This window comes from Acanthaster planci, linkage group LG01 (assembly GCF_054643075.1).
Source record: "Acanthaster planci isolate LZ-2023a linkage group LG01, COTS_SCS, whole genome shotgun sequence".
NCBI classification, from domain to species: domain Eukaryota; kingdom Metazoa; phylum Echinodermata; class Asteroidea; order Valvatida; family Acanthasteridae; genus Acanthaster; species Acanthaster planci.
The window spans coordinates 14,313,789-14,333,771 of NC_141777.1; the positions used below are offsets into that span (position 1 = coordinate 14,313,789).

Genomic DNA, 19,983 nt, shown 5'->3' on the forward strand with positions numbered 1-19,983 from the left:
TGTGCTTGTTTTAGAAACTGTGGCCGACATACCATCTGAAGGTCATGCTATTTATTTGAGACCATTTCTTTTTAAATGCAGAGGGGGGAATGTACCCTGCGCTCCGGAAAAAACAAATTACATGAAATTAGTTGAAGTCGTCAACGCGGGCACTGCCTTGATGCACAAGATACCCACTCAAGGCCGTAACATTGGTATGTTGTTAAGAAAAAATGGAAAAAAATTCTTGTTAAACAAGCCCAATCAGGACCCAGCATTCACTGGTGTTATAAGCCAACAGTTGCCTGTGTCACTTTCATGCATATTTAAAACATGAATGCCATGGCCAAGAGCATCACAGCCAACAGCTTTTAATTTGGCTGAACTGTGCCCGAATGAGTTCCTTTAATACATAACAATTTCCGTGCGAAATTAAAAGCATTTACCAATCAGCCTTGTTTCCTTTCAAGTCTTTATTTTGCTTTCAGGGACAAGACCTTCTTGTGGAATTTCTGATCACTCTGGAGGCCGATACTGTCTTTCTCTCTCTGCAAAGCAATTGCATAACTAAAAGCGCTGCACCTCTCCTCCACTGAAAAACGGGGACAAACAACTATTAAGCTTTGTAGTGCACAACACTATGACCAAAATTACTTAATTATTTCTCACACCTCCCTTGGATTGCCTTTCTGCAATTCAGCCGATTTCAGGAAACTTTCCGCAATGGCGTAACTCCACTTACACCACATTTTATTGTATAAGTTGCGCCACAAATTAAGACCGATTTCACGAAACTTACGCACTGCATAAATCCATGACTTACGCGACAAATTATGGCATAACTTAAGCAGTCATTTTAGGTGGTGTATGTTGTGCCAAACGAAGCAAAAATGAATGATTTGACTTGCTTTTCGGGTCCGGTTAAGCCTCATCATTGCTGAACATATTAAGGATTATAGGAGAAATGAACAACTTTGTTCCAGAAGGTAATATTAAACATGTTTGGCTGTGAGGAAACTGCAAAACTTTTTCTTTTGTCCGGTTCCAACGAAGAATAAACAAAAATTTTTCAAAATGGCAGGCGGATGTGATTCAACGATTGTTTGTTCTGTGACAGTCAATTAGACTTGAGTGCACCCAATGCCCCGCTGGCCAAAAAATGCTGGTTGGCTTCACCAGCGACTAATTAGTGTTGCTATCATTTCAATACTTTGCAGCTGTAAATAGACAGCTGTGTGCACGAGAAGTGCACAATATGGCACATGGCTTAGGCCCTAATCGTGAACCATGGTGCATGTACATATACTGGCCGCATCTAACTGACTGGTGGTGCACGGTATATGACTGATTTTCACCTGAATGTGCACAAAACAGCAGCATTTTCCTTGGGAAGGCTTCCCATAGGAGTGTGGCTACATACTGGTTCTCCATTGTCATCAACCTCTCTTTTCCTCAGCCAAGGGGTACCTGTACAATGGTTCCATAGAATCAGAAAACCACTGGAATGGTTAAACAAGATATTGGATGAAGCCTGAGAGAGCCAAACTCAAATTACGAATAATCTAAAAAACATAATGCCCATCTTGCTTTGCAATACATTCAGCAGGAATGAAAGAAATCTGCATTTTACCCAAAATACGTTTAAACCTTTCTCACTGTCTGAGTAAATCCCTTAAAAGTGTTGAAAAAACTGTTCGTAGCTACATTGTGTAATACACTGGAGACAGGGTGTACCCATTCATACTAAATGAACAGAAGGGCTGAGCTATGTTCCCAATGTTTAATCTTCTCAATTCAAACTTACTGTAAATACAAAGAGGATAGTGTAATATTGCTCATATACACCTTAGTCCCACTACTCTGTTAATTTTCCACCCACTCCTAAGGTATGTCACATGACTTATTGTGCAGCCCACTCAGCCGGCTACGTGGAAAGTATCCCATACAACTACATTTGAACTTGGAGCGATAGTTCATGAAAAATGTTACACATGGTGGCCGGGCAGGAGTTAAGTAGGTTCTGTAAAAGGCCAGAAAAAAGGGTTCACAGCTGGTCACTCTTGCTATAGTTAAAATTCATTTTGCAATTTAATCACCTCAAGACTTCTTGACAAGGCCTGATTGCTAAGGCTTGATCTCTATCTGGTAACCTAAAACTTGCACAAGTCTGTCTATACCTTTGACTACAGTAATGGTAAGTACCAGGGAAGTAATCACACATGCTGCTTTTGGTGCATGTGTTACGAAGAAAGGATATCAAGTTGTTGTTAGTCCTGTCAATACCATCTGCTAGTGTAACTAAGGCAAAGTGTCCGATGACTACTTGCAATACACATGTACATAAACAGCGAAAGCATATACCCTGCCTGAGACACATTTTGTGCCATACAGGAAGGAACCATTATACTGGAAACTTTCCAGCAGAAAGTTCCAAATCTTGACAAATTCTCTTTGATACAAGACATCTTTGACACAATTAGATTGGTGCATGACCTTGATCAGCTGAATACTGCTTAACAGCCCACAGAAGTCAACCTAAATTGACAAATGTAACCCGGACTCAAATCTATTGTAACATTTAAATTTGTGTAGCATACAGGTTGATAAGCGTAGCCTGACAAAGAGTTGAGTTAAAGTTGAGAACTGACACAGTCACAATGATACTTGGGTAGACGATGTTTTATTAGGAAAACCCGGACTAATATCATTGGACATTAGCGAGTAGTGGACAGCCTATGGACAGACTGTGGAGACTTTGGAGAGTGAGGATATTGAGGAGACTGAAGATACTGACCATGAAACATTTTGGGGATGATTATATAGAGGGGATGCAGGCTGGGTGGTATAACTTCTGAAACTGTGGTCAGGCTTGTGGTTGTAAAATTATGGCCTAGGAGTCTTGGGGAGTGGGGGCAGTACTTGGAAATTGACCACACCCAGGAACTTTGTTAGGATCTTAATTACCAAGGAGTTAAATGGAAGTAGGATCAAGGATACGAGAGGGACCAATGACTAAATGATTAATTCTGGGCTTACACCATTATCCCAATTTCCTTACACAGCTACATATGTAGGGATTGGGTACATGCATATATCTACATCCTGCTTATCCTCTGGATAAACATCGTGTGAGTAGCAGTCACTATTTAATAAGCAGAGGACAAAATAAAACACCTCCACTCTTCTGGGAAGAAGGATAATCAAAGACCAGATGCAAGGAAAGTAGAAAGAGATTTAAGATTTACTACAGTACAGGAAGGAAAAGATAGAAGTTTTGATTAAATTAAAACACAGCCACAGCCAAGACCAATGCTGAGTTGGGCTTACAGACAGAATGAATATGTCACACACAAGTCAATATTCTGAGAAAAAAATCACAATTGCTCTGTTGTGTACGGCAAACTGTCATTTTACTGGTGAAAGTTGAAAATATTCTATACTTCATTCAAATGGTGCTGTACACGTCATCTGTGATTCTGTACTAGATGTGTGACAGATGTGCAACCTCACAATCTCATGCTGCAGTTGGAAAAGTTCAGTTAGCAAAGGTTAGACCATCATGATTTCATTTATGTCTTGCCGATGAGAATTAAAGCTCTACCTTCATCTCTTCTGACTTCAAGACCACATTCATGTGTTACTCTTGATGGGGGGGTGCAGGAAAATACTGCATTCACATTACTCTCGCAGGACATCCCGCAATTGAACATTTACTCTTCTGACATCTTGAAATAACTATGTGATGAAATAGTATACTCCACGGGATGCTTTGGCCTACCTGCAGGTCATACTTCAGCTGTTCGCACACTCAGGGATATAACTCATGTTAACATGATCAACATGATTAAACGCAGTCTGACACAACAGAGTAAAGAAACTGTCCATTGCTGATGTACATGATATTACATATATGCAGCATGCAGTACAATATTATTAAAATGCATTCCCATGTGTGAAAGTACTGTATATGCGCAGTCATCATGGCTACCAACAAAAGTGATACATGTTTATGAATGTGTATGGGGGAAAACTTTTTTAGTGCAATTAAAATACTACAAAGGGTTTTCTGATGAGAACCAGTTTGATGTGAAGGTCATCACTGCCACTTTAATGTGTGTGTACTGCAATTCTACTGCAATCCGGTTCCATGCTGATGTTCATATAGGCCTACATGTACATGTTATGTTTTTTTGCATGCATATCACTTACCATAACCTCACTTTGATATGATGTATTTAAAGTGTTTGAATTGTTTCTTCTCCACTTTGGCAGTTGGATGATTACAAAATAACCTCAACATTTATATTTGGGTTTCTCATCACTGCCAAAATTTAAGAGAGAAGTATCAAATAGCCCACCCCTCTCAAAAAATACACCCCACCCCCCCTCCCCCAAAGTACACCAATGCTGACATTACTGTATCTAAGTGCAACACATGCGTATCAAACGATCTGTTTAATGCTCAATTATGATAAAAGAACATGGCATGCTTTCATTTGAAGGTGATGAACTGGATATTCATCCGGCAAATCCACGTGAATCTTACTTGGCAAATTTTCACATCCATAAATAGCAAGGCAGGGCAATGTTCCAGCCATAGGGCCTATATGTACATGTAGTGTGTTAATTATTCCTGCCAACAAAAGACACACCCTGGAGGTGTGTCTAATCTTTAACCGCACCCAGGGCACTGGCATGACTCATCCTGCAGTGAAATTCAGAGGCAACTCTGTCAGTCGCTGATTGAAACAATCACTTCGTAGCACATCTAATTTTTAACACTCTTTCTCAGAGAATATTGGGAAACACTTTCATTATACATAAATTTACAATAAATTTTACTGTTTCTTCCTTATGTAAGCTTTGAGACCAAAAACTTAAAAAAAAACAAAAAACTTCACCATTTTGAATTGCAAGACTTTTTCTTATTAACCACCCCTCACACACATATTTGTGGCTGAACTTGAATTGGGTCAAGCGGCATGCATTTCACCAGATTCCAAGGGGTCTCCTAAACACTTGTATGTCCTACAATCATAAATTCCTTTCACATTCATTGACAGAATGGGCCTCCTTGGGGACTACCACAACACCCCCACATGAAATTGCCCGGTGAAACCCTATGAAGTCGTAGACAGAGCAACATCTGGTGATTCTTGGAATGTTTATAACTTGGCTAGCTCCAGCCCGGAGGCCATAGGAAGCCCCTTTCAGATTCCAGTAAAAGCAGAATGTTTTATTTTTAACCCAAACCACCACTGAGCAGCCTAATGTGGAAATCACTGCAATTCGAACACAATGAAAAGTTTCCAGGAAGGTACTTGGCATGTTGTGGTAAACGGCTTCCTGAATTTAAAGGTCTCATCAAGTTGAGCAAGGCTTGGGGATAATCAAATTTCAAAACTGGAGGACTGATCACTGTTGCCAATTAATCAGGGATCCTGGACTAACAACTTGAGGTATACCAGTCTCCACTTTCAGGTGAAGACAATGCAGGTTGTCTTATGATTACTTGATCCCAAAAGCTGTCAGTATGGAACAGCATATTCATCAAGATGCTGTGGAAAATCACCAACTGGAAACCATTTTTTTTCAAAAATAGTTTTAAGGGCACTTTGTATGTTTGCTGCATATTTAACCCTAACTCCCTAGAGTGTGTGCAAAATCTTATTCAAATTGGAGGATTCAGGACTGTTCGGGTTAAGGACATCTGACAGTCTATGTTTTAACTAATTTGTGATATCATAGATGATATGCAAACTGTTTATGCTATTAGTGATGATGCTTCCTCTCTTTAAAAATCATTGACTGCAATTTATTTAGAAATACATGTATATTGAAATGGAAGTGTTGTTTTCTGATCTTTAAACATCCTTTTTCTTTGAATTTTTTTTCCTGGCAAACTACTGCATAATTTTTCACTATTGTTAAGCCAAAAATAAAATAATCCCCAATAGCTTTTGACTTGTTTGGCCACAAATATTTAGTCTTAAAAAAGTCTCATATTTGTGTTTGAACTTGCTGTAGCTCCAAAGGTGCTTTCATAAAACAACTTTATGATGACTTTGATGTTATGGATAAACTCACGACTGGCAAATTGTACTGATGAAAAAATCCCACTGATTTGTGACTCAGTGGACCTGTGATGGACCCAATGACAACTCTGATGAATAATATATACACTTCTAAGAATGCTGATTGGCCCGCATGTACATCCAGACAAAGAACACCACACAAACTACAGGAACACAGGAAATCGCCAGGCTCCTGACTTGGCTCAGCTGCCAGGATTTATGTCAGAAACAATATCTTTCATGAGAGTAATATAGCAATTTCCTTGACCTCAACCTTCAAAACAAGTAAAAATAACAGGGAGAAGCACTCATAAGTTGCTCCATGTTCCTTAACGTGTCTCCTATAGAGTGAATACGTCACACGCACACAATGTGCGTAAAAGGCATTAGTGCGAGAACTAGCATGTGAACCTACACATGGGCGTCTCCATTCATTTGTCCTAGTTCAAAATGAGGTCATGCTTCGGTACTCTATAGGAATGCTTTAATTATCCAGTGTAGCTGATCTTACTGAGAGCTCATGCCCTTGACCTTTTTGCACAGTATCTTGTTTACCCCATATATATTGAGTAATATTTACAATTAAATCAAACCTGGGGATATGACCAGGAAGATTTTTTACTGAGAAGAATTAAATGTTCAATTTTGCAATGCCCCAACTGCATTCAATAATATTCAATGGTGTTGTATTCAAGTCCATCACAAATCCCTGGAAGTCCCTGTAAAGTCCATCACATGTCATTCAGTCTTAGCCCATTCACAAGCTATTCAAATGAGCTGTGACAAGAGCATTCTTTGTCATTGTTCACCCTTATGCCTAAGACTGGCCTTGTGAAAAGTCTTGTGACTGGACTTGTGAAGGGACTTGTGATGGACTCGAATACAGCACTGATATTCAACAGTGCTGTAACAAACTAAAAAGAACTTAGTAATTTGTCAGTTCATCATGCACTTAACTCTACGGTAAAGGTATACTGAGTTTAGTTTTAAAAATGAAATGTTTCAAAGCAGCATGCATTGCCACTGGCACAAATCCAATTCACTTTATAAAATTTGCCACAAGTATTACAAGGTAGCCTTTGATCTTGTGTTTTACTACAAGTATTTGAAGTATGACTACATCACTCACAAGTAATTCCTGACTAAGTTCCATATTTAAATTCACAATATGGCATAATGTAACGTTACTAAAATGCTATGCATTTCTGTGACTTTAGGCATGATGTTACCACAGTCAGAAAGAAAAATTGTCAATATACTTGTATGCTTGGTATTCAAGTGTAATCTTGGGATCTTCCAGAATGTTGCTCCTCCAAAGTCAACTAGGTCTCAAATCTGGTGCAACTGTGTATAGTAGCCTCTTCACATACTGGAACTACAAATAACGTACATTTTCTCAACCACTTTGTGCAAAAGGCTGCGTTACTCGCAGTGATTATCAGTGCCAGCTTCACAAGGAGCGTGCAAACACACTGTGGAAGTTTCTTTTTACAGTTGTGGGTGATGAGTATAGAAGCCCTCACAGCAGTTCCCAGTGGCTTCAGCAGCAGACAGTCTGACGCCTGTAGATGCTGACCATGTACTGTATCCTGCATCGGCCGTGTACAACAGGCAGCAGTCAATTGCTCGGCAGCGTTGCTATGAAGTGTAGAAAATATGATGTCACAGACAGAGAGAAATGTATGAATGAATGTATGAATGACTCTCCAGCAATTAACAGCCAGTATCAACGGTGTCCCACTATAGATGGAAAATGGTGGTGGCTTCTTGCCTTTTTCCAAAAGTCAAGATTTTCTGCCAAATATAACACACATGGGACTGGGTCACTATGAAATTCACACTGCACCATTCATGGATGGGTAATATTAGGGTACTTATGTAGAAAAAGTCACAAGACACCAAAGGAAAAGCTGATAAATCCATGACCTGTTTGCCCAGATGTTTTGGCCACTTGACCAGAGTCATGCTAGCCTGTTCGTATGGGATGTATTTTGATATTTGGTCTCACCCTTCATAAATGCCACATAAGTTAAAAGGCACCTTAACCACCGGAGACATTGGCTTTATACACGAAGCCGGGGTGACCAAAATCGGACAAGGGAGCTTGGCCTTGTAACAAAAGACAGTACTTGGAACAAAAGACCGGGATACTGGGAATTGCCAACGTTTTTTCAGTTGTCAATAGTGGAGGAAATCTGGCATTGTTTTGAATGATTATACCACTGTTTGTGGAATTCAGCGCAAGCGGATTACCACTGGGGACAAAAGCGCTACAGGGATGAGCGATACAAAACCTCTGCATGCTAATCTGGTCTGCTAGCAGTGTACTGGGCAAGTTTCAGGAGCAAAAGAAAATTACGTAACACCGCACAATCTAGGCTCTCTTTACAAGGTGGCAGGCCTGGCTGAAATACTCGGGCGTCAATAGATGTCGTCTGTCAGATTACAGCAGCCACCAAACAGTCATTCTTGTGAGTGCAAACGTCCAGTAAATGAAGTAATGAATTTTGAAAAACGGAATATCTTGGAAATCCCCTGGGAATACATCATATAACATCAAATTCAACCCGGCAGCATATGGTTGATATAGGTATGAGTGTCAGAATAACAAATAAAAACTAAAGTAAGGTATTTGATCTCTAGGCTTGTAGGAAGAAATGTAGGTCATGAGTTGAGAATCGTTAACAACAGAGGTGCATATAGGCATCATCTGTTATCAGTTTATCCTTGCCAGGCAGCACAACCAGGAACCTCTGATGAAAAGGTTGTTGCTAAGGTAGGGGTAGACTCAGAACGGGGCCCAGTGATCATTCTTCAGGTCTGCGTCCTGATAACATCAATGCAGGAAAAGGCGGCTTCTTGACCTGCCGAGAAATGCACGACTTGTTGCAACCTGTAAAACAGAGGTGATCCACGTCAGTAAACAAATCTTTCTCACTTGATGCGAAAAAAGAGAAAAAGAATCTGTAAAATACATCAGGTACGGTTTAAGTTGTGGTCCAAAAGACAGCTCCATCCTGTTGGTACAACACAACCACTAAGACACAACCACAGAGACACACAGACAAGACACCACTAACAGTTTCACTTATGCTATGACGATACAGAGGGTTGCGATTCAGTAGCCAGGATCTAATTTCAAAACCGGGAATAAGGTCAGATTACAGCAGCCACCAAACAGTCATTCTTGTGAGTGTAAATGTCCAGAAAATGAAGTAATGAATTTTGAAAAACAAAATATCTTGGAAATCCCCTGGGAATACATCATATAACATCAAATTCAACCCGGCAGCATATGGTTAATATAGGTATGAGTGTCAGAATAACAAATGAAAACAAAAGTAAGGTATTTGATCTCTAGGCTTGTAGGAAGAAATGTAGGTCATGAGTTGAGAATCGTTAACAACAGAGGTGCATATAGGCATCATCTGTTATCAGTTTATCCTTGCCAGGCAGCACAACCAGGAACCTCTGATGAAAAGGTTGTTGCTAAGGTAGGGGTAGACTCAGAACGGGGCCCAGTAATCATTCTTCAGGTCTTCGTCCTGATAACATCAATGCAGGAAAAGGCGGCCTCTTGACTTGCCGAGAAAAACACGACTTGTTACAACTAGTAAAACGGAGGTGATCCACGTCAGTAAACAAATCTTTCTCACTTGATGCGGAAAGAGAGAAAAAGAATCTGTAAAATACATCAGGTACGGTTTAAGTTGTGGTCCAAAAGACAGCTCCATCCTGTTGGTACAACACAACCACTAAGACACAACCACAGAGACACACAGACAAGACACCACTAACAGTTTCACTTATGCTATGACGATACAGAGGGTTGCAATTCAGCAGCCAGAATCTAATTTCAAAACCGGGAATAAGGTCAGAACGGAACCAGCGATCAGTCTTCACGGTTGTCTGCTTAGGAAAGAAATCACCACAGGAAAAGGGCAGTCTGCAGACCTGTAAAGGAAATTCCTCTCAACCCTTGGAGAGTGCTAATCCTTATATGGTAAACAAATCCCCATCCTCAACAAGGAGCAGGAAGAAATCACTCAATTGGAATCAGGTGTGGTTGGCTTTGGCTAAAGAAAGTTGATATTCGGATTCTGTAACAGCCCACATCCAGGTTATGTGGGTCTTCGGAATAGCCTTTTCAAAGTTAATGACTGTATACCTTGCATCCACGTTGGGAAGAGCCCACAGATCATGGGGTGGGGGGCTGATACCATTTGTTCCAAATTTCATATGCTACTCCAACAGTCAGAATTAAATGTGACTACAGCAGAGGTGCACATACTTGCGCGTGGGGTTCATACATGTGGATTAAATTTAATCACCAAACCAATATAACTACAGGGTGCTAAAATGCACATAACTCTTCAGATGCATGAGGCATGTATATGAATGTGGTGCCACTCATGCATCATGTGTCTCCTTGTATGCGTACAAAGGACCCTTGACTTCTTCCCTTTCTGGGCGAAGGAAGGACCCCTGAAAAGAAACTGACTGCCTCATCTCACTTTAAGATAAATCATTCTCTGCTCAGCCAGCCACCTTTACAGAGCATTTTGATATGGGTTAATACTTCTTCCGGCTGTGTGGTGCAATTTCTTTGACGCCTCAATGGATAGAATTTTAACAGAAACGTGGGCCGACATACTACAGTGACTTTTATGTTGAAGAGTGTCAAAGATAAATGCTGTTCTAAGTTGACGCTACACATTTGTTTCAAAACATTGCAAATTTGCTTCATATCACAGATTCATTTAATGGCATTGTAAGCATACATTATAAACACAGTTTATGGTACAGCAAATTTCTTTCACAACTTCATTTTCTTGATTCACATTGATTCTTTTTCTGTGTTCGAATTGTGTCCAAGAATTTTTTTTGAACCAAACGTACACTGCAGTGACTCAGCATATACTCAGAACATGGGAGCACAACTGCACATGGATGGTTTGAGTGATTTGGTGCCAGGGCAGACCAAAACAGGTGCTGAAGACTGCGCATCCATGCTATTAATAACTAAACCTGGTAGAGCCCACAAGGTAGAAGCCTTTCCAACATAAAAAATAACCTGAGAAGTTTAGACAAAAATTGTTATATCCCCCAAAATTGACAATGCCATGAATAAAGGCAATTATGTCGAAATAACATACTATAGCGAAAGGAAATTGTAACTTGTCTCCACAAAATACAATGTGAAATAATACTTGAGCCAGTTCTTTCTATTTAGCACACAGATGCTAAATTGAAAAAAAAAATTCACAACAATCTTTCAGAGTCCCATTGGAAAAGTTACCTCAACCACAAATTAATGTAACTGTGTTAACATTATGAAAACCTAGCTGAGCAATTAATACTTTGAATTCTGGGTATTCAGTTGAAATACCCACCCTAGTATAAGCTAATTAGCTTCAGATTGCAAAGCCAAGAATTTCGGACTTCAAAGTGCAGCTTCATTCACTGAGATCCCATTTCAACCCAAGCACATTTTTGTAAGCTCTCATCAGTGGAATGTCCTGCTTGACTGTGTGGGCTTGTGGCTGCACCTAAGCTCACTGGATTTGGACTGACACGCAAGGCTTCTGCCGTCCACATATGCTTCCTTCCTCAACTTAGTTTTGCTTTATACTGCCAGTGAGCTTTTGTGATGGACACGAGACGTCTAAGGGAATTATTTTGCCATTCAATTCATTTAGGCCCTCTCTTCCTGTGAAACAAATTAATATATTCTTGCAACCAGGGTTTTCACAAGAATGTGAAACACATAATTATGAAACCAGTGTTAAACTAAAGGTCATCCTTATGGTCATTAGCTTAAAAGGGTTTTTTAAAGCCAGATTCACGAACTTGAAAATCTGGTTCACTGTAATTTCATTCTGTCACAGCAATTTATTGCGTAACCAAAAGTCCAGTTAATATCCAAATACTGTAGAATTTTAAGGGACTAATGGTGTCAATTAAAATCAGTTTATGATATTTCAAGGATCGATACTGACTTCTAGTAAGATGTTGCATAAAATGGCTCAATATCACTTTAAAAAACCTTTCTGCTTTGGCTTTATCATGTGTGTCATTGCTAATGTCCATTGCAAATATATATGTGAGGTATATCTTCAGGAAAACATGTTCAATGGTATGTGTTGCACTTTATGTTGGCAACATGCGGTGCAGCATCTCCGTATGAGACTATAGCATGCCATCAAACACCGGCTACAGCTCTTCACTGCTGCCTCTTTTGATCAAAATTTGAAGCTGTAGTTGCAGGAGACAGGACCAGATTATAGCTACCCCTGTCATACAATACCATGTATTAACTAAATTGATACACAACAGCCGGTGCTGGGTGAACATTCATGAGTCCGACTGTCTTGCCTTTAGTGTGTTGCCAATCTGTATCTGACATTCAGCTTCTTAATATCCCCTTCCACCAATCCTGCAAGGCGTGCGCACACACACAGAGTGACATGCTCAGAGGAATTATGACAGAAGCCTCAACCATTGGAAGGAGCTTTGAGTGGGCATGAAAACGGGAGGGAATGCCCAGTCGCTGACTAGCTTTACCAGGAAAAAAGCCCTTACATAATTAAGTCTACCACTTGTGACTTTCCCATTCCTTGTAAAAGGCAAACAAATTCTGGTATGCATTAGTTTTGACCATCATTGTGACAATGCATTTGCTCCAACATCATAGTAAAAACAAAAATTATTTGACATGCTGTGTCTTCTTGATCGAGGTTGAAACCAATATCTTTATAGGGACTGACAAGCTATTGACATTTACTCGATTATTTGATATAACTTGAAATTAACATTGCCGAGTCATATTTTCAATATCAAAACATCAAAAAATCTTGATATTGAGAATACTATCAAAATATCAACAGCAGATCAGTTGATCAGCAATATAAATCGCCATTCTGAGTTTTCTATGTGGATGTTATACTCGCTTTGAAACTAAGCACAATGCAGAGGCAAACTGTGTATGTGACTACAAATAAAAACATTGCAAATTGGTTAGCAATGACCTCTTGTGCACTGGAATACAAGGAACTCCTGGAACTGTGATTAGTTGAAACAAAACTTTATCAAACCATTCCAGAAAAAACTGCGAGAACTGAGATTGTTTAACTTTTGTACTTTCCTACATTCTTTCACGGTCATTTGAGGCATTGTGATTGCCTGAATTAAAGTCCTATTTATAGTGTCGTGCCCATTAATGCCATGGGAACTAAGGTATATGGTTTACCTCTGTTTGGGTTTGAGAAAATGATGTGTGCAGGATTTGGGTTTTGTTAAATAAGACGAAACTGTGCAAGTTTTTCTTTATCAAGTTTTTCTATATTTTGTTTGTCACAGCTTCTAGTCATCCAGTTTCACACTCAGCATCTAAATTAAATTCCTCTATCATCATTGTCCTTCCCTCACTGCATGTGACAAGACTGACCTTTATGCAAATTTAAGAGCAAGGTCAATTCTTAAGAATGTTGCATGTATAAGGCAATAAAAGTTCCATTGCTGACACAAAGTCCTATTCATTAAGACAACATATGCAAAAGGCTACATAGTCTACAGCCGCAGTAGTTCTTAACAGAGCCAGTGTAGAGTTCATTGGTTTTTAAGTACAGATACGTGTATAAAAAACCATGAATTCTTAAGTATCTGAGTGGCCATACTTTTTATATGAAGAGGTTCATAACATGGAAAACACTGCAACAACGCTGTCTTCAATAATCACTCGAGATTTAACTTTGGCGAACACTCAAGCAAAGATACCTTTTAATTGCACTTATCAGTTATATTTTTAAGAAATGAAACTGCTACTCCATCCCTGCAAGCACCATATGGCACAGACTCAGGGTCCAATCTTTCACCAAAAACACTGACTCATGATGTTACCATATGACCTGCTGACAAGTCCCCCAGGAGTATTTTTCTTTCAGTGTGCACAATATCTATATGAAGATGCTGCAAAGATTTCAGTTTCATCAACTTCAAGTTCTCTTTGCCTACAAATTGGAAAGCCAAGAACTTCAAATTTCAAAATCAGATCAAATGTTCAAACCAAAATGGCATCTGTTCACACCAGGTCACAGATACTAAAGTCCTTGAATTACCTAACTTGTTCAGGAGCCCATATTTCCTGTGACAATAAAACATCCAGGAAATGTGAACAAAATTAACTGAAAACACATGAGACTTCATAACTTGAAATTTCAACGGAACAGCACTGCAGATTTACAGAAGCTAGGGTATGACCATGAAGGGAGTAGTTAAATCCTTCTGACTTGATTTTACTCATCAAGACCTACATACGAAGCTTGTTGAAAAGAATGATTGCTTAACCCTCTGGCACACCAGATGAAGACAGGGAAAGGGCAGGGAACATTGCAGCAGACTCCAACTCGATAAGAGTCCCTTAATAACTGAATCAGTCATTCAACAATGATAATTTGTTGGAGTCCCTCAAGGCTAAGCCAGGAATTGAGCCAATCAAGATGTTTTTAAAGGGACAGTCCATCATTTGCAGTTATCCAAGAAGTAATGGATGGAATTATTGTAGAAGAGCATACTTGGTTTAAAGATGATTATGGGACTAAGCTTCCTGTAAAATTATTTACTGGCAGGCTGTCATTTTGAAGAAGACACTGAAAGAAAGCCACTTCAAACAATGGGTTTAAAGATGCATTTTTGGAAACTGTCATCAGTAGTTTGCTTGTCATTTAGCAAAGTACCCACAAGTGTTGACACAACTAACTGGCGTGGTTACTATAATTCACCTGCTCAGTGCATGACACTATAATAACTGCCTTCAGCTGATGACTTTGGGTGCAATTGAAAACATAAAAAATACTGTTTTCTTGAATTATACGTACATTAGTCACTGAGCTGACAGAGTCATCGGCTAAGTTTAACCAAGCACTCTCCCTTAGATTTTTGAGCCCATTGCCTCAAAGGAACATAATAAACAAATGACAACTGATGGACGGTACTTTAAACTCGAGATACATTCCCAAAGATCAAGAAGTAGGGGTATGTAAGGTCGATGATTTTTTGCTTCCATTTCTGAAATTCATAAATCCAATTTATACATAAGAACACTGAACATGAAAAATCCTGCAACTTGTACATGTATCTCCCACTGTGCTGACACACTAACTGTACGTATGATGGATCACGCTCGTTACAAGGCCTACATGAATGACTTACTTTCACATTTGAATGCATGCGCACCTAGCCTTGTGGGGTAGCTGTACAAAGTGAGAGGACACTAGGGGGTCTCTAGTGATGAGAGTGGTTATTACATGTAATGTACAGATATGGCAATAGAGTACCGAAGTGAATATGTCACAGACACATGCAATTATGCGTGCAAAAGGCATTAGCGTGAGAACCTGTGAGTGTGTAAACGCCTTCAATCATGGACCTATAACAATAGGGACAATTAGGGTCCACGGTTGCCGAAGAGTCCCCGGGCGGGAAAAAGTTAAAGTATGATTAAAAGAGGAACAATAGGGAGTCCACGATTGAAGGCGTTTACACACTTGGGTGCGTGAGCCAACACGTACTCATACTCCATTCATTTGTATGGCATTTACTGGTTTTAAATGACGTCACACTTCGGTACTTTATAGCACAGTGGCAGGTCATTTTGACGAATAGGCATCGGCGACCAGTTAGTTTGTACAACAGATGGCACGATTTTGTAGGGGGCCACCTAGCCCTAGGTGTCTTGGCATCAGTCTTGGATTGTTGTGTGGAACTTGTTCTGTAAAAATGAATCATAAGGGCCACTCATTTCAGAAATGTTGTTTCAGTTTACAATAGACAGAGCAAGCCAAGCTCTGTGTGTTGTATTTCCTGGTGAAAATGGGCATTGTTGTGGGTGAAAAAGTTGAGAGTTCCTTCTGATATCCATAGTACAATACTCTTTACAAGGCTTGTACCTAAAATGTGGCTCTGACAACTTGTAACTTATTTGCATGGAACCGGTCAAATTCGCCAAATACTACTATAAAGTTGTTGCAAAGGTGCAGCAGAGAAAAAGAAGATATCCTTTGTATATTTTGTTTCGCTAAAACCTACGAAGGTTTGGTCCCTGAAATCAGTTGCTGATAAAGAGCAAAACATGCACAATTTATATAAGGCATAGCTGAACACTTATATGAAGGCAGTCCCCACTCATATGTGAAACACTGTGCTGATGGGTACTTCCCAGAACACTTGGCCACTGACTCTATCTTACCACTCCTTGACACTGTACAATAATGTGACAAGATTCATTTATACCGGTATATAACAGAATTTGCTTCAAAATTACTGAAGGTCAATCTCCAAATGCCCTGGGGATCATGATGACTGGACCCATCATGAATCGACCACTTTCCTGTAATATGCATAACATCTATTTTTCTTTGGGAAAAAATGTACTCTGCAGTGTTGGAACACCATGGTTGTTCAAAACAGTGGGTAATGAGAAACAGAACGGAGAGCCCGATCACATCATATCTTCAGGATGCCAGGGCGTGGCTGATTGTCAGAGACTGTAGCTTGCACAATTCTTCACGGCCGGTCTCCTGATGATAGTTGCCAGAGGCTGTTAGTGTTCAAGCTCCAGGCTCTTTCAATCGCTTGCACCTAAATTCAAGGGTGTTTTCGATAAGATTGATTTGAAAGAGGGCAAACAGTTTAGCTAGAAGACCTGGGCTAATTCAACGTTCGAGAGACTTCTTTAAAATGGCCCAAAACAGATGTCAAAGGTCAACAAGTTGCAGGATTGCTAACTTGGAGATTGCCTGCTCTGCTTTTAACAAACACAAAAGAATGATGTTGGAATATCAAATGTGTGTAGTATCTTAGCTGCTGTTAAAAATGTTTTGGCAACACATGACCAAGAGTCAAATCTTCACCTCGGGTCTATTCACCATCACGTCATCACTATTTTTGCAGTGTACCTGGTGCATAAGCTTGGGTCCATGCAAGTGCGCATGATGAGTAATAGATTTGTCAACGAGCTCATGAGGTGAAATGCTCTATGAAGTAATAATGAAACTGTCAATTTGGGGGGTGGGCATGCATGCCAACCTGCCCTGTCTGTACATGAAAAAAAAAAGTTGGCACATACACGTCAATGTCAACTCTTTCCTGTGTTCAATGAAGCCTTTTGTGTAAGGTGTGATAAAATGAATATAACATGGCTTTTGGGGTTGATACATTTATATATTCACTCTATGATAATTTCAACTATCCAATTTCAAATCATATCTAATTTGTACATCATGCTGATTCTTTGGTGTATTAAACTATTTTACTTTTTACACACAATGCCCTCTTCTCAATGTTGTACATATTTATGATTCCAGTTGGTCTTATTAATATGACCTCACTCCTGTTCATTTCACATGGATCCAGACTGTAATCAATGATCAGGAATTGGTTCACTGACACCATAACCTGCCAAATGAACGAGCAAACCAGCGTTGGGATCACTGATCCAGATCCATTCGAAACAAACAGGCCTAAGGCCCCTATAACCTGAAATATGTTTCTGCATATATACCCGAAGAACTTGAAATAACAGTGTGTCACTAACAAATTCCCGACATATGAGAATTTTTTTTTTTTAACTGATGAGTGACATACTGAATCTATTGAATGGTAGCAGCTATGTATCCAGCTTGGGCATCACACAGGAAGGGGCCATGTCTCACAGGGAGGGGAGGAGGCTAGGGAAACACCACTTAGTAGTTGGAACAACAATAATAAACAGTACAGGGGAATCTTTTTCGAGGCTTCTTCATGAAAATTGACGATTTCCATCCCTTTTCTCTTTCTTTTCCATTCTTTCCATTGTACTTACACTTTTTCTTGATTCAAATTCTTCAGGTGGAAGGGGAGAAGCACCTGGCTCCCTCATGATGTCCAAGTTGGTTCAGAGATATTATGTCGGTTGCATTTGATCAAGTTGATCTGAAAAGTTCAGATGCAAACACTTGGACTGCTTTCATGCAACTTAAACACAAATCTGATGAAACAGTTACCCCTTGACAATTTGACCATTTGACATTGTGAAGGATGATTAATCTAAAAGTTGAAGAATTTGCAATGTGTGATTATTTCATTTTTGAATAAATGAACCCAAGATATAGGCAATTTTGTGTGATTGGACAATCAAACCTTTTGGGCACTGACAATACAAGTGCATTATATTCGTGATTAAACAATCCATGCCCATGGATATTTATCACAGCAGCTGTCAACCGAAAGGGCCCTTTAATCTGTAGGATATGGCTCTTTAAGACACGGATACATACCAAACAGCAAGGATTCACAGCATGTGTAAGTGGTCAACAGTTAATTCTCTGGTCGAGCTACAAGGTCAGCAGTCCAATGCATACAAGCCTCCAACTTCAAGTTCACAGACATAATGAAAAATGAAACATTTTTCTCCCCATGCCCTTGGCAGAAAATTGGCAGGTAATTGGCAGATAATTGGTGGTACAATAACTCTTCAGGACTCTTTTTCTCGGGACAGTCTTCCCGCCTAAGAATGCTGAAGTCACGAGGGATGGTCACGCTGTGAAGAGTGACTGCCTGGGTGTACTTCCTGAAGAAAACAGGCCCTGCCTAAACATAACACTCCATGGAACAAACTGGAATTTCACCAATAAATGCCAAACTGAGAACCGGGAGTGCGATGACAGGTGGTCCCACCCCAGGAAGGTTACACAAATAAGAGAACCAAAACTGAAGACCCTGAACTACAACAAGGCCAGGACTGACTAAAATAGTTGTCTTTAAAAAAGTGAACCTATTGTGACAAATGATGACCCAAATTTCTGTCACCGATGGAGATGCTTGTTTGCACGCAGGGTATATGCCTGTGGGTGGCATAAAGGACCAATCATACAGGTGACAAGGTTTAGCCGCCAGGAAACTGTGCCGACTTCTCAAAGTTGAATTTAAATTGAAAGAAAATGCAGTGTTTCCAGGGGTGCAAAGCATAACCAACAAATCACACTTACTGCAAATACCGTCATTTGCAAAAGTTTAAGACCACCTTGAATTTTATTGGTATTTCTGTCACTGGGCCTGCATTACACTGTCTCACTGAATGATTACTTAACATGATTTTACAGTGGTGCATAACATCAGTGTAGTGCTACATATCCATTTGAATGAAATTTTTTTGCAAAGGCAGGTCTTGTATGACATTTTGTCTGCAAGGCAGCATGGGTAAAAAAAGCCAGTCTAAGCAATCGGATATAAGGGAGGGCACACTAAATATTAGACTGTTAACATGTCAAATCATGGAAATGTAGTCAAAAATGTTCCACCAAGGTACCAAGGTTACACATTGAAAATAAACATAAATTGCCACGATTGATTGGTTTAAGTTTGGTTTTCCTTCGGGTTAATGCATTTTCTATGGGGGTTCTAAACTTTTGCAAATGACTGTAATACTAACATTGAGGCAAAACAAAAAGAGTTTACTTATAGCAAAACTGAAGTCTGGGGAACCTGAATGATGTTTAGTGGTCCATGTTAAAAAAAAACAATAAAAAACAAACCTGAATTTAGTTTTGTTCTAGTCTTCTTTTTACAGATGGCTGTAAGATTGACATTGGTTCTGGTATGTTGGAGAGGTTATCATGGGTACAACTTTACCTCTTTAAGAGGTTGAAACAGGACTCCAAAGCAAAAATGGGGAGGGGGGCATTTTTGGCCTCACATGTAGCAAGAAAAATTTTCACACTCTGATCTATCCCTGAGTTACGGATCTTATAGTTATTCACTGCTTCTGTAGGCCTCTATAAACTATTAAAACTGGATCTTAAGGTAAAACATTCTTTATCGTAACAAAAATGTGCCCAGGGTACCAACACAACTATTATCCTTGCACATAGGACCCCCATCACTAAGACCATCT

At 39.7% G+C, this 19,983-nt stretch overlaps 1 protein-coding gene and 1 long non-coding RNA gene across 5 annotated transcripts in view; one reads left to right on the forward strand and one right to left on the reverse strand.

Moving 5' to 3' along the window:
* The window catches only part of LOC147800439 (uncharacterized), a 34,970-nt gene extending 28,699 nt beyond the window's left edge, over positions 1-6,271 (forward strand). The window contains exon 3 of the long non-coding RNA XR_015428178.1: positions 5,043-6,271. This is a non-coding gene — a long non-coding RNA (uncharacterized LOC147800439). The remainder of the gene's footprint in view (positions 1-5,042) is intronic.
* Positions 1-19,983, reverse strand: part of wdr27 (WD repeat domain 27) — a 254,700-nt gene that overhangs the window by 69,836 nt on the left and 164,881 nt on the right. For 2 of the 4 annotated variants that reach the window (XM_087148084.1, XM_087148094.1), the window contains one exon: positions 6,236-7,691. The exons of the other annotated variants lie outside the window; for them this stretch is intronic. The gene's annotated coding sequence lies outside the window, so the exon portion shown is untranslated. Of the gene's footprint in view, positions 1-6,235; positions 7,692-19,983 lie in introns of those variants that run through there. 4 annotated transcript variants of the gene reach the window in all.